Here is a 12820-nt window from a genome sequence, read left to right on the forward strand (position 1 = left end):
ATACTGAGTATACACCATCAACAGCGAGCCCCGTAGTTTTTAGAATAGTTTACCATAGCATAATTAGCTGCTTGGGATATTTGACAAGAAATCAGCAGCTTAGAAGGTGAGATGGGGTCATGTATTATCAGATAGCTGTAAATCAATGGGTCATTATGAACTGTCAGATACACATGGTATATTAAGCTGCTGAACTATATGCTCCTGTAGTCCTATTTAGTTATATAATACAGTAGTTTTCAGCTGAAATCTGACCACATTTTTGTGATGTCAATTAGTATAAGCATATTAACTCAGAACTGTATTGCATAATTTTTGTCATACTGTTTTGCTTAATAAAATTGTATTACTAAAGCTCTTGCTTCTCTGGACTGATACCCTGTCTAATGTAGTATTCTCAAGCCAAAAATCATGTCATTTAACCATGAAAGTATTGTAGGCCAGTGATTTTTTTTATATAGATTTTACATGCTGTCTGGTCTCAGTAACTTGGAATTTTAACAAGAATATCCAACCTAGATTCCAGATTTATTCCCATTGTTAATAGACGTAACAATTTCTACTGAAGAAATAACTTAAATGTGCTTTTATGTGAAAACATTGTGATGATCTTAACATACTTTCATATAACTTAGGCTATATCTTTGGTACAAGGACATAAACCCTGTCGACACGGTTGCTAAACTCGCCGATGCCTTGTGCAAATCATTGCATTGCCCTTGCCATGTTGCACAATTGTTGCAGGTTCTCCAGGGTAAGGCCACGCTCTTCAATTTCTTCATCTTGCTCTTCGCTTTCTTCTTCACTTGCAGACTTCGTCATCTCAAGGAGGTCCTCATCTGTCAGTGGGTCCAAGAGCGCCTCGATAAGGCCGTTGACATCTTCTTCCATCATGTCGACAAATCCTTCATCCCTGATGATGCGAGCCAGCCTCACCGCCTTCTCCACCACCGAGTGATGAACTTCATCAGGAGTGAAGCCAGCATATCATGCACCACCTTAGGCCATAATTTCTTCCAGCAAGAATTTATGGTCTCAGTTTTCATGTCCTTCAATGCTTGCTGGATATTAGTCAAGTATGACGCAATGTTGTAGTTACGCCAGTACTTTTTCAAGGTGAAGCCTTCGTCGTCGTCATCAACTGCCACATGAGGCCCTCCATCGTGGAATGAATGTAGAGTGCCTTAAAGGCCCGAATGACACCTTGATCCATCGGCTGAATTAGAGATGTGTTGTTACGGGGCAGAAACTCGATCTGAACCCCATCATATTGCAGGTCTGTTGCTTGGCCTCCTGCACAGTCCATCAAGGCCTTAGAGTTATGCATCCAATACACGGGGAGCAGAGCCTTATTTTTGTTTTTTAAGGCCCATGGATTTTTGGCCTTATAAATAAGGCCTGGCTTAAGCATAAAGCCTGCAGCATTGCCACACATGATGAGTGTGACATGGTCCTTGTGGGCCTTGAAGCCTGGCCTCTTCACTTCATCCTTGAAGAGGAATGTATGAGAAGGCACCCTCTTCCAGAAGAGGTCTGTCTCGTCCATGTTAAAACCTTGCTCTGGGAGGTAGCCTACATCACTGATGAGCTTAGGAAACTCATCCTCCACATAACGAAGAGCAGCATCGGTGTCGGCAGAGGCAGCGTCACCATACAAAGGCACGCTTTAGGCCGTATCTCTTTTGAAATTTATCAAATCAGCCTTTGCTGGCTGTAAAGCCTCGTCCTCGAGGAGGTGAATCACTCGCGGCAGAGCTAGTACTGGCTTGAGGCTCGTCAGGATCATCTTCATCGGCTTCTTCAGCATCTCCTTTGTTGTCTTCATTGGGCAAGGTTTGATCATAGAGATATTTGGCCTTTGTCCTGATCATATTAGTGTCCAAACTCACGTTTTTTTCCCTGCAATCAGCAACCCACAAGGCTAATGCAGCTTCCATTTTCACAATTCTCTTATTACGCGGAGTCACCACACGTTTCGCTTCTTTATTGAAGCTTATTGCAGCAGTTTTGTGGATGTTAGCTTCGCCTTTTTGGATGTAGCGCACTGTCGATTCATTCACTCCATAATGGCGTGCCACCGCGGCATAACTTCTGCCCTGTTTTAATATATCTAAAAGTTTGACCTTTTCACTGATGGTCATCATCTTCCTCTTGGGCTCACTGGAGGAATATTTCGCAGGGGTACAGCGCTTAGGAGGCATTGTAAGGGCTTAATGAAAAGTTAATTTCGAACACAGCACTAAGATACACAAAACACAGTTGACAGTGTGATTCGTGAATGAGAGTGGCGAAATACAACAAGGGAAGAAGCTGGGAAGCGATGCGATGATGCGCAGCCAATCAGCGCTCACGGGATACATCCACTCGTGCTCACATTCGTCGATCTCACGCTGGGAACCAATCACGTGCCTTGTCTGATTGCCCGTGGGTATGTACAAAGCCTCTGAGAGAGCTTCTCTCTTTGCTTGGCATCCTGGGAAACCGTTTATCTTGCGCATCACGATTAAACAACGCTGCTTTCCGCAATATGACTGCCGATATGGCGGTATTTTTGAATTTTTATTTTTCGATAAATATTTTTGTAAAAACAGGGATTCACTGAGGTTGCGAAACTTGAACCGCGAAGTGGCGAGGGATTACTGTATTCGTTCCATGACAAAGAGACAGTTAGGAGCAAGAAGGGGGGAATGCAGAGAACTGTGCTGAACCTGTGATTTGGTAATCTCGAATTCCGTTCATATTAAAGTGACAGTAGGGACAAATATTTCGGCTACGATTCATATAGGAACGGTACTACTCTGCCTTGTCTATAAGGCCTGACCCACGGGGTATTGTGGGGTCAGTGATTTAACTCCCATTCAGGAGGAGTAAAAAAAATAGTGAGGAAATATAACCAAGAAGTGCACTTTATTATATCAGTTAAAGATAAATGATAATGTTAAGATCTAGGGTTAATTATAGGAAAAGAGTTAGAATGTTGTAGGAAATATATGAGAAAAGCTAATTATGAAATCTCACGAAGGTCCTCAAACTTTTTTGTTTTTGAAGGGAATAAATGGAAGGTTATTATAAAGAGTGAAAGTTTTGTAAAACGCAATGAACAGCATCTTAGCTGTACATGCGTTACTCTCTGTACCTGTAGTCTCAAAAATTAATAAATTATACGATGAATCATTTCCTTCACAAAAAGTCTTCCTTTATCGCCAAAGGATAGATGAGAAAAGCTGACTTCAACTCACTATTGTCACATTTCTCATGGAATTCGAACTCAGTGTCTCTGAAAAGCGAGTAAGTTGATGAAAAAGGTGAAGAGGCAATGTGATATGGTGACAGCAAAAGTAAGCGTAAAGAATAAATGTCTCGTTGAAACGATGAGGGTTTCGTAGATATACTGTGGTTGCCAATTTGAAGAATACATACAATAACAAAGGAATGGCGCTTGTACTGTCATTATTTCTTGGGAGTGAAACACATACAAATACCTATTTGTGTGTATATATATATTATAATATGTGTATATAATATATATATATACTATATATATTATTATATACATATATATATATATATATATATATATATATTATATATATATATATATATATATAATATATATTATATATATATACATATGTTTATGTATGTATTACTGGTAATTTCTTAGGCACGAAGATATAGTAATTCCATCGTATTCCACACAGGAAAATGAAAAAAGTATGTCTCAGAAAATGCCCAACAGTTTCGTCCTCCAATGGACCTCTTCTTGGGAACGTTTATTAAGGAAAGAGATAAAGTTTACTGTGCATATAGCCAAGAAAGGCCTATTAACAAATGAAAAATACCAAAATATCTAACGAGGTAATACATCCATTTGAAACAGCATAACAGTACATATTAACAAGCTTATACTATATGATAGTTAATGGATAACATTATCCAATTTGTACTGACGTTTCATGACATGTAAGATAAAAGGATCTAATTTATACAAACCAGGCGATAAATTCAAATTTTTTCCTTTGGTGCGAACGATGCAAGCTGTCTCTATCAAATTTCTTTCAATAAAACCTGTGCTTTTAAACAAAATCTTTGGCACGAGCCATTCAATCGGTACATTACACATACTACTATTAACTCATTAAGCATTGCTTGTATTATTTGTTCGTATATTTTATTTATGATTTAGAATGCGTTTTTCGAGTGTCTTCTCAGATTGTCCTATATAAAAACTACCGCACTTGCATGGTATCTTATATATGACTCCTTCATTGTTTTCCGGACTATTATGAATTAAAGTTTTTCCAATGGTGCTAGGATATAAAAAAGTTGTACTAAAACCAAGTAACCTTAGTGGTGGACTATAGATTCTAATGTGGGATGGAATGGGAAGCATAAAAACCAGTTTTCTGTTTTTCTCCTCTTATGAATAAAATATTTTTCGTGCTAACTTTAGACTGTAATCAATATTTTCCAATATAAGATTATTCTCAATACCAACTTTATATATAAATTCTAGTTCCCCATTGATAAATTCCGGACTGCAGATATTAAGAGCTCTAAGAAACATTGATCTTAATGCTGAGACTTTACTTCTACTTTGTGTGAGGAGTAATTGTTAATAATAAGATTGTTGTTAGTAGGTTTTCTGTGTATTTTAAACCTGTAGCTAGAACTTACATTTGACCTCACAACTGTAACATGCAAAAATGAGATAACACCATTGTCTTCTTCGTCAACCGTAAAAGTTATGGAGGGAACTAAATTATTGAGGTCTCTTAAAATCTTCCGAATGTCAATAGGAGTTTTCAGTACCGCAAATACATCGTCAACATATCTAACCCAGAAAATATCTACCATAATTGAATTAGCTATTCTAGACTCATAAAATTCCATGTAAATATTTGATAATACTGGGGACAAGCAATTACCCAGCTGCATGTTGTAATCATTTCCGCATGATAAAGAAAACAAAAAAATGTCCAAGTCCTTTCCAGCACTGACCTCAGAAGTTCCAGCGATTGGCCTTTGGCCCAAATTCTATATTCTATTATATTCTATTCTATTCTTATTACTTGAAGAGTAAAAATGTCAAGAATAACGGAAGGCGTAACAGATAAGGAGTCATGGAAATATGCCTCTGCTTATTCATGTTCATAATTTAAACTTCCTGTTAGCAAGTGAATCAAATTCCCACTGAAGTGGCTGCTACTCCGGCGCAAATTGTTATTTTCACTTACTCGGGGAGTAAGCCTACAAACTACTTAGGAAAGGTCTATGGAAAAGCCTAAAAAGGTGTTTCACGTTGAGTTAAAGATACAGGAATTTTAGGATAGGATATTTGTATGATGTAATCATAATTATTTATAATTGTATATGTGTGTGTGTTGACAGGTGTCGGTTGGCCTCCTAGCCGGGTGTGCAAATGTAGGCTGATTTCTGTTTTTGTTTATTTGTAGAGGTAATACGTCCAGAGTGTACTGGCAGAGGTGTATGGCCAGCATTGCACCGGTTAAGCATGTGTGGGAGTTTGATATGGAGCGCCAAGGTGTAAGTTACTGTATTGATTAATCATATGTACTTATATTTATGATGAATTTGGCAATGTTATAGTGGGATATACTGTATGTTTGTATTTGTAATGGAGTTAGTGTTATTGCTGTGTTGGGTACAATGGACTGCTTACATTTTATATTTGATTTTACGAATATTGCTGTGTTGTTTTGCATATTTTATTAGGATTACATTTTAAGTGTCTGTTTACAATTTGGAGGTTTGTTTTAATTTGGAAACTTGTTTACAGGCTGAATGTTACTCAATAAAGTATTCATGTGGCACTTGGTGACTGTATCTACCCGATCCATACAATATTTATGATTCATTTATTAGAATGAAAATGTAAAAAATAAATAGTGTACATGTTAAACAGTACAGACAAATTATTCCAATAAAATATAGCCTATTTATTTTAATTTTCGTTGGTGAAACAAGGCTCTATGTGACCGTAGATTTGAGCACATTAAAGATTAGGAATATAATTTTTACAACTTTTGCGTGACGGGAAAACCTTGCATGCACCACGAGTAAGCTTGAGGTCGGATCACACCCCGTTCCTATTCCAAATGCGAAAACGTTCATACGGAAGAATTCCAAATAGTCATTATTGTGTCAGAATCTTCAATAAAATATAAGGCCCAGTGCAATGCAGTTAAGAAATAAATACCAAATTAATAAAGATAAGTCCACCAAAGGATAATTGTACGCGTGCATCACCAACAATACAGCCATGGAAATTAGGCAGTGTATTGTAGCCTCTTTTATCATCATCATCAAAATGGTACTGGGCAGTCAAGCGTTTTGAAGGTCAATGACAAGAACCTGCGTGACATTTCCGACATAAAAAAAGCCAGGCTCCCTGATTCGTCAAATAACTTGAGCTTCTTGGAGTCGCTTGATGATTGGGTGCTGGTATGACATTCTGTGTTAACGCTCATGCCTCTGGGCTTTTGTAATTTGTTTATTCCCACATACTGAAGTCTTTGCTTGGCATCTGTGGAATCAGGGGAAAATAGCCAAAGCACTGACTAAGCTTTCATTTCACTCAGCATTCGTTAATCATTCATAGCCTTTTCATTATTCATTTATTACTTAGGTTCTTTGCAGCGTACCTTCGGCCCCTAGCTGTAACCCCTTTCATTCCTTTTACTGTAACTTCGCTTATATACACGTTCTTCCATCTTACTTTCCACCCTCTACTAACAATTGTTTCATAGTGCAACTGCGAGGTTTTCCTCCTGTTAGGCCTTTCAAATCTCCTTTAGTTTCAGTTTTCCATTCAGCGCTGAATAACATCATAGGTCCCAGCGCTGGGCATCAGACCTACATCTCATATTCCAATTCCACGCTTTTATGTTTATGTTCAAGAAAATAATGACATGACCAGATTTGGAAAATGGAACAAAACATAAGCAAAGAAATCTTCGTCTTTCTGCTTCCCGTGATTATTGATTAGAAGTAACCTTCAGTACGTTCACTTACATGAAAAACATAACGATATTGTTGGGTTACATTTGAATTTTTGTGGGGTTTGCAAAATTGATAAGGAACTATCAGCTTGATAAGCTTTATTTAATGTATTCAAGAAGTAACTAAAATCATTGTGAACAGAAACCTCGAGTCTTCGTGTACGCTGCGTGTCGTGACCAAAACAAATTAAGTTTAATTAGTACTTTGCGACAAGGGACCATCCTTTTCGGTCTTGAAACTGCTGTTGCTATGAGGGTATTATATTTCGTGTTATGTGGACAGACATATTTATTTGAAATTTAGTTTGCTATTGACTTCTTTGTCTCGCAGAGAATTCAATACGGGAAGAAGAATTACGAAACAGAAATGTTTTTCCTGCCGCCGAGAATGATGACTGATACTGCAACGGGGTACCTACATTATTGTACCCTTGAAGGAATAAATATTCTCCAAGATTGTACCCAACCTACAATGTCCTTGAAAGGGCATCTTTTCTTCCCGGTGAACGGACGAGACGAAAGCCAGCCCAGAGTCAAAGCTGCCAGCCAGTCAGTCCTCTGGAGTTTCTCGTTGCCGAGTGAAGGACGCTCTGCTCAGAAAAGGTTAAGGTAAATAAATGTGCATCTCTTGTTGTTTTTAGGGACTAAGAGTCACCATCAGGGTCATTGACTTAGATCACTTTTTTAATAGAAGTATTCTTAAAGCAGAAAAATACTTTTTTTTTCTTTTTTACGGGGCTTACGAATTACGTATGAGTTTTGTTAAGGGAAAAGCCGTCCATAGAGAAGAAAAATTCGACGTAGTACCCCTAACGATAATTTTCGTAATATTTGATCACTAAGTGAACCTTCATAAGAAAATTAAACCTTTAATCTTGAGCTCAGATGCAGAAGGATCAGGAATACACATCCAGTGTAAGACTTGGCACATTATTGTACATTGCTGTATAGTCTGACAGTTTTAATAGTTACAGTTTTCTACGTATTAGGCAATAACGCTTTAATAAAGGCCTATCGACCTTGGTTTTAAGGGTCTGTTGCCATGTATGGAATAACCAGAAGGGTTAAACAATTTTATAAACATTATGTACGAGGCAAACTGATCGATGTACATCATGTCGTTGTTAGTCTCGTTACTATTATTAGGGATCCTCACCCGTAATCAGGGGCATCATTTTGTGGGGGGGGGGGCCGGGCTAGGGGGGCAAAGACTCACTTGCCCCCCTAAGCCCCCAAGCTCCAAGAAGTAACACCATGTTTTCTTTTTAAATGTGCAATCATAGATATATGAAAGTTCTCGGAAATATTACGTTTCTTGATCCTTGTCTGTCTATTAGCTACCAGTAATGATGAGATAAACAAACAGTCGTGGGAGCATATAACTTGTGCTGAAATACCTTGCTCGTGTGGCTTCAAAAAAGCACATAAGACAGCTCAAAATCACAAAACCCGCAGCTGATTAGGCTCGCTTCGCTCGCAGAACCATTTTGCCGCCACCCCGCTGCCCCCCCCCGCCCCCCCCCCACCCCCATCCCCCACAATTAAATTCTGAAGTGACGCCCCGGCAGGTAATGTTAAGCTAGCCATAGGCCCCAAATTAAGCGGTAGTGTTTTGACAGACGGCTAAATTGTTTTATCAGCAGACGTGCAGTTTTATGAGAAGAGAGAGTTCTGTTTTACAGTGACCTTTCTACGTATTTCGACCTGTCCTTTTGCAGCGATATTATTTTCGTCTCGAAAAAATTTTGCAAATACTAATTTAGGAAAAATATTCACCGCACATCACAAAAAATTCTGTTGCTTCAAACGCGCTTAAAAATGGCCGATTTCAGGGAGCTATATGAGAATGTAAATTCTTTTAGAATTTATAACCTCCTTCAGGGGACCTACCTGTGGAGAGGAACGAAAATGTCTATTAGCGGGAAATATCTCTTCGTATTGCTACCAGAGCTGCCCTGTCCCAACCTATGGAACATTTCCTCGACCACCTTTACAGCAGTGACTGATAATGATGATGAAGTTTATTTTTCGTTACTTTTCTTATAATGGGTCTAGTACATACAGCACAGTACCATTTATAACTTAAAAGAAATAAATAACAATCAGAGATCTGAGCATAGTGTTACCTACCTTGGGCCAGGAATCTTAACTTTCAAAACTTGGGAAACTGTTGTAAGCAGCAATTGGTCATTGTGAGGCTAGAGTAGACACCCCCTCCCCCCCAAAAAAAAAAGTTGTAAAAGAAAATTTAATCCGGTGGATAATATGCATTCATATCTGCTCCTTTACTACTGTTTCCTAAACATTATATTCACAAAGTTCTTATTTACACGTCTAGATTGAGAATTAGACTTTTCTTCGTTAACTACATATAATGTGGGTTTCACAGGCAGTGCAAGAGCGTTTTTGAGCAATAACTTTAACGAACACTCGTATCAGTACGAGAGTTTGCAATAGCGTATTAACCCAGCGCTGTAATTTATAAGAGTATCATGATTCAGTAACTGTAAAGAATAAACACCTGTCCCTGTACCAAGCGGCAAAAACTCGATTAGCCAGAAATGGATACGAACACCACAGTATAAAAAAAAAGTTCCGCCTGCCCTCTCCCTCCACCCCCACCCCCTTCTCTCTGTCTCTCTGTTTCCGTCTCTCTCTCTCTGAAAGTTGCTTCAGTTTAAACTTATTTTGTATGATTTTCTTTTCTATTTATCTATCAATTTACATGGTTGTATATATCTAATGATCCACTCGGTTGTTACCTGCCAGCTGACTGATTTATTTATGCATTGAACTGGTCATCTCTCTCTCTCTCTCTCTCTCTCTCTCTCTCTCTCTCTGGAAGTTACTGATTCGCAGTCCTCATTTAGAATCAGAGCGTCAGCCATATAATTGTATTACGAAGGTGAAGAAGAGAAGGCCACCTCGGAACATAACCGTCGGCATGATTGAAGAAATGCGTTTCTCATGCAACTTTAAAACTTTTTTTTTTTTAGCAAAGAGAAAGCGGTCAGTTGCCTTCAGATTGGTTTGAATAGGCCACTGCTTATAGTTACTCTTGTGTTACAACTAAAAATTGAGCCTTTCTACCGGGCATTCATTAGAGTTAAAGCCTTGATTATACCGATGCACGTATTTTTAAGTAATGAATGTTTATTTTGTATATGTATATATGACTGGTAAAAATGTTCTGTTACAACAGAATTCCATCTAATAAAAGGAGCCCATAAAAACGTAAACATATAGAGAGAAAATACTATATTTCAGAGCCTGCTGTCTCTCTCCTCAGGTAGATGAATAAGAAAAGATCCATCCACAATTAAGCCAGTTTATGTCACTCCCACTGATAATCCTTCTTTAATCCTCTTTAGCGTTGGTTGAATGAAAACCTTATCAATGATATCTGAATCCCACGAGCCCTTTGATATGTTCATTACCTGTCTCTGTTTAATCAAGGCCGATTCTGTCATCTGACTTTTGTGGTTATTAGATTATATCTATATATATGTACACTAGTTGAAAAGTTGTGTGACAAACGTATTTCTGCAACCTTGCCGACAGTTATGTTCCGAGGTGGCCATCTATTCTTCACCTTCGTATTACAAGTATATGGCTGATGCCCTGAGTCCAAATAAGGATTGCGAAGAAGGTAACCAAACACTAGTATAACAGTCACTTTACCATCAATCATAGTACTAATGTCTATCGTTCTACTACTCCATTCAGATGTTTCTCACTCTAATAACCATTTACAGTACCACTACCACACAGAGAGAGAGAGAGAGAGAGAGAGAAATGAGCGGATCAATGCATAGATAAATCAGTCAGCTGGCAGATAACAACAGTGAATCGTTAGATAGATACAACAATGTAAATTATTAGATAGATAGAAAAAAAGAAAATCATACAAAATAAGTTTAAACTGAAGCAACTTTCAGAGAGAGAGAGAGAGAGAGAGAGAGAGAGAGAGAGAGAGAGAGAGAGCAGGTGAGGGAAGAAAGGAGAGGGCAGGGAGAAGGAGGGAGAAGGGGGTGGAGGAAGAAAGGAGAGGGCAGGGAGAAGGAGGGGGATGGGGGTGGAGGGAGATGGTAGGCAGAGCTTTTCTATACTGTTGTGTTCGTATCCATTTCTGGCTAATCGAGTTTTTGCCTCTTGTTATAGGGACAAGCGTCTATTCTTTACAATTCGTGATTCATGATACTCTTAAAAATTACGGCACTGGGTGTAATACACTATAGCAAAATCTCATACTGATACGAGGTTTCGTTACAGAGTTATTGCCCAGAAACGTGCTTGCACTCTCTGTGAAACCCATAGTAGATGTTGACCCAGTGTAAATAATTGACAGTTTATAAAAAAAAAAGAGAAAACTGGAGCGATTTCACGTATCATTTTTTTATGCCCGTGTATGTAATACTATGGATACTTTAATGAAGTGTATGCCATAAGACCACAATCCTTCTTTACTTACCAGATGCTGCGGAAAGGTCTGAAGAATGTCATCTGGACCCAGCTCATCATTTGGATGGTAATAACCGACGGGCAGCCAAGCGCTGCTGCTCCCGAGCCTGGACCTCTTGGTAAGTTTGCATAATGGTCTCTATTGTGGCTGCAGCGAAAGCTGCTATTTCGAATACCTGTTACACACCATCTACCCCAGTGGTTCTTAACCTTTTTATGACCACGCCCCCTCTAAGAGTTGGACATTTCTTTCACGCCTCCCTTGCATCTATGAGTTAAATTCCCTCCCAGATTTAAAGGAAAATTTAAAAAAATGAGAAAGAGAAGCGGTTTATAGGGATAGGAAGGGAGGTCAATAATTACAAAGCATAGTAAGCCCAACGAGCCTAACTAGAGTAGTGGACTCTTGGAAAGTAACGTTATCAGGCGATACTTTTGCAATTTCTGAATATTCTTTCCTCACTCTTGTTAAGAGAATAACAAATATAATTAGAGAACTTTTTTTATATTTTTTCCTAGGGCTTGCGCCTCCCTTGGAAATTGCTGACGCCCCCCAGGTTAAGAACCACTGATCTACCCAGTACTTTCTGGCCCCTCCTCTCATTCTTCATAACACTTTCCTAATTATGCACTCATCAACAATCTGTCGTCGTCCCTTTTTGGCGCATGACAAAAACCTTTTCAAATTACACTGATCTTTCCATCTACGCTAACCTTGATACCACTTATATATTGATTTCTCAGACTTACTAAAAAGCTCATCTATACGATTTTTTTTTATTTCATTCATTCTCAGCATCCCTGCTTCCATTCATAAAGGGAATTTGACCCATCAGTCCGTTAATACATTACAGAAATTAACAAAATAAGCTTGTTAATTCAAGGATTGTTTAGGGCAGGATTAACTACAGTAGAAAATGAGGAAAGAAAAGAAAAAAAAAAAGAGTATTTTTGGAAGTTAGAATTTTTGCTTTTATGAAATCGCAGTTGTGCTTCATGATTAAATTAGGTGACAGAAAGAGATGGCATTGTAGGCGCATATGGACATCCTGCTTGGAGAAACTGGGAAGCGAGAGTGTCTCGAGGAAATAATATATTTAGTAAAGTGATTGACTGCTAAAAATGTATAGTTGCCAAAGAAAATTTTCATTAATATATTCAGGAAAAAGCAAATAATGTGTTTGTGTGTGTCGTATAAAAGTGAATGGCCTTCTGTGTAGATGTATGAGGCTGCTAATATTGTGTAAGTGTTATGTAGAAAGGTTCATCCACGATGCAACAGTTAAAATATGAACGTTGTACTTTCTATCACGGTAGAGATTTCTTGGTAAAGTAAC

The 12820-nt window shown here is 38.4% G+C and overlaps 1 protein-coding gene and 1 long non-coding RNA gene across 8 annotated transcripts in view; both read left to right on the plus strand.

Moving 5' to 3' along the window:
- Nucleotides 1-5346: 5346 nt before the first annotated feature.
- Nucleotides 5347-5834, plus strand: LOC135207649 (uncharacterized). Its single transcript, XR_010313017.1, has 2 exons — nt 5347-5547; nt 5801-5834. It is a non-coding gene; the product is annotated as an uncharacterized LOC135207649 (long non-coding RNA).
- Nucleotides 5835-7492: 1658 nt separating this feature from the next.
- The window catches only part of LOC135207891 (ankyrin repeat domain-containing protein 50-like), a 39837-nt gene continuing 34509 nt past the window's right edge, over nt 7493-12820 (plus strand). For 6 of the 7 annotated variants that reach the window (XM_064239796.1, XM_064239797.1, XM_064239792.1 and 3 more), the window contains exons 1-2: nt 7493-7631; nt 11497-11602. The gene's annotated coding sequence lies outside the window, so the exon portion shown is untranslated. The remainder of the gene's footprint in view (nt 7632-11496; nt 11603-12820) is intronic. The other variant, XM_064239791.1, reaches the window with a different exon arrangement.

This window comes from Macrobrachium nipponense, chromosome 34 (genome assembly GCF_015104395.2).
Source record: "Macrobrachium nipponense isolate FS-2020 chromosome 34, ASM1510439v2, whole genome shotgun sequence".
Taxonomy (NCBI): domain Eukaryota; kingdom Metazoa; phylum Arthropoda; class Malacostraca; order Decapoda; family Palaemonidae; genus Macrobrachium; species Macrobrachium nipponense.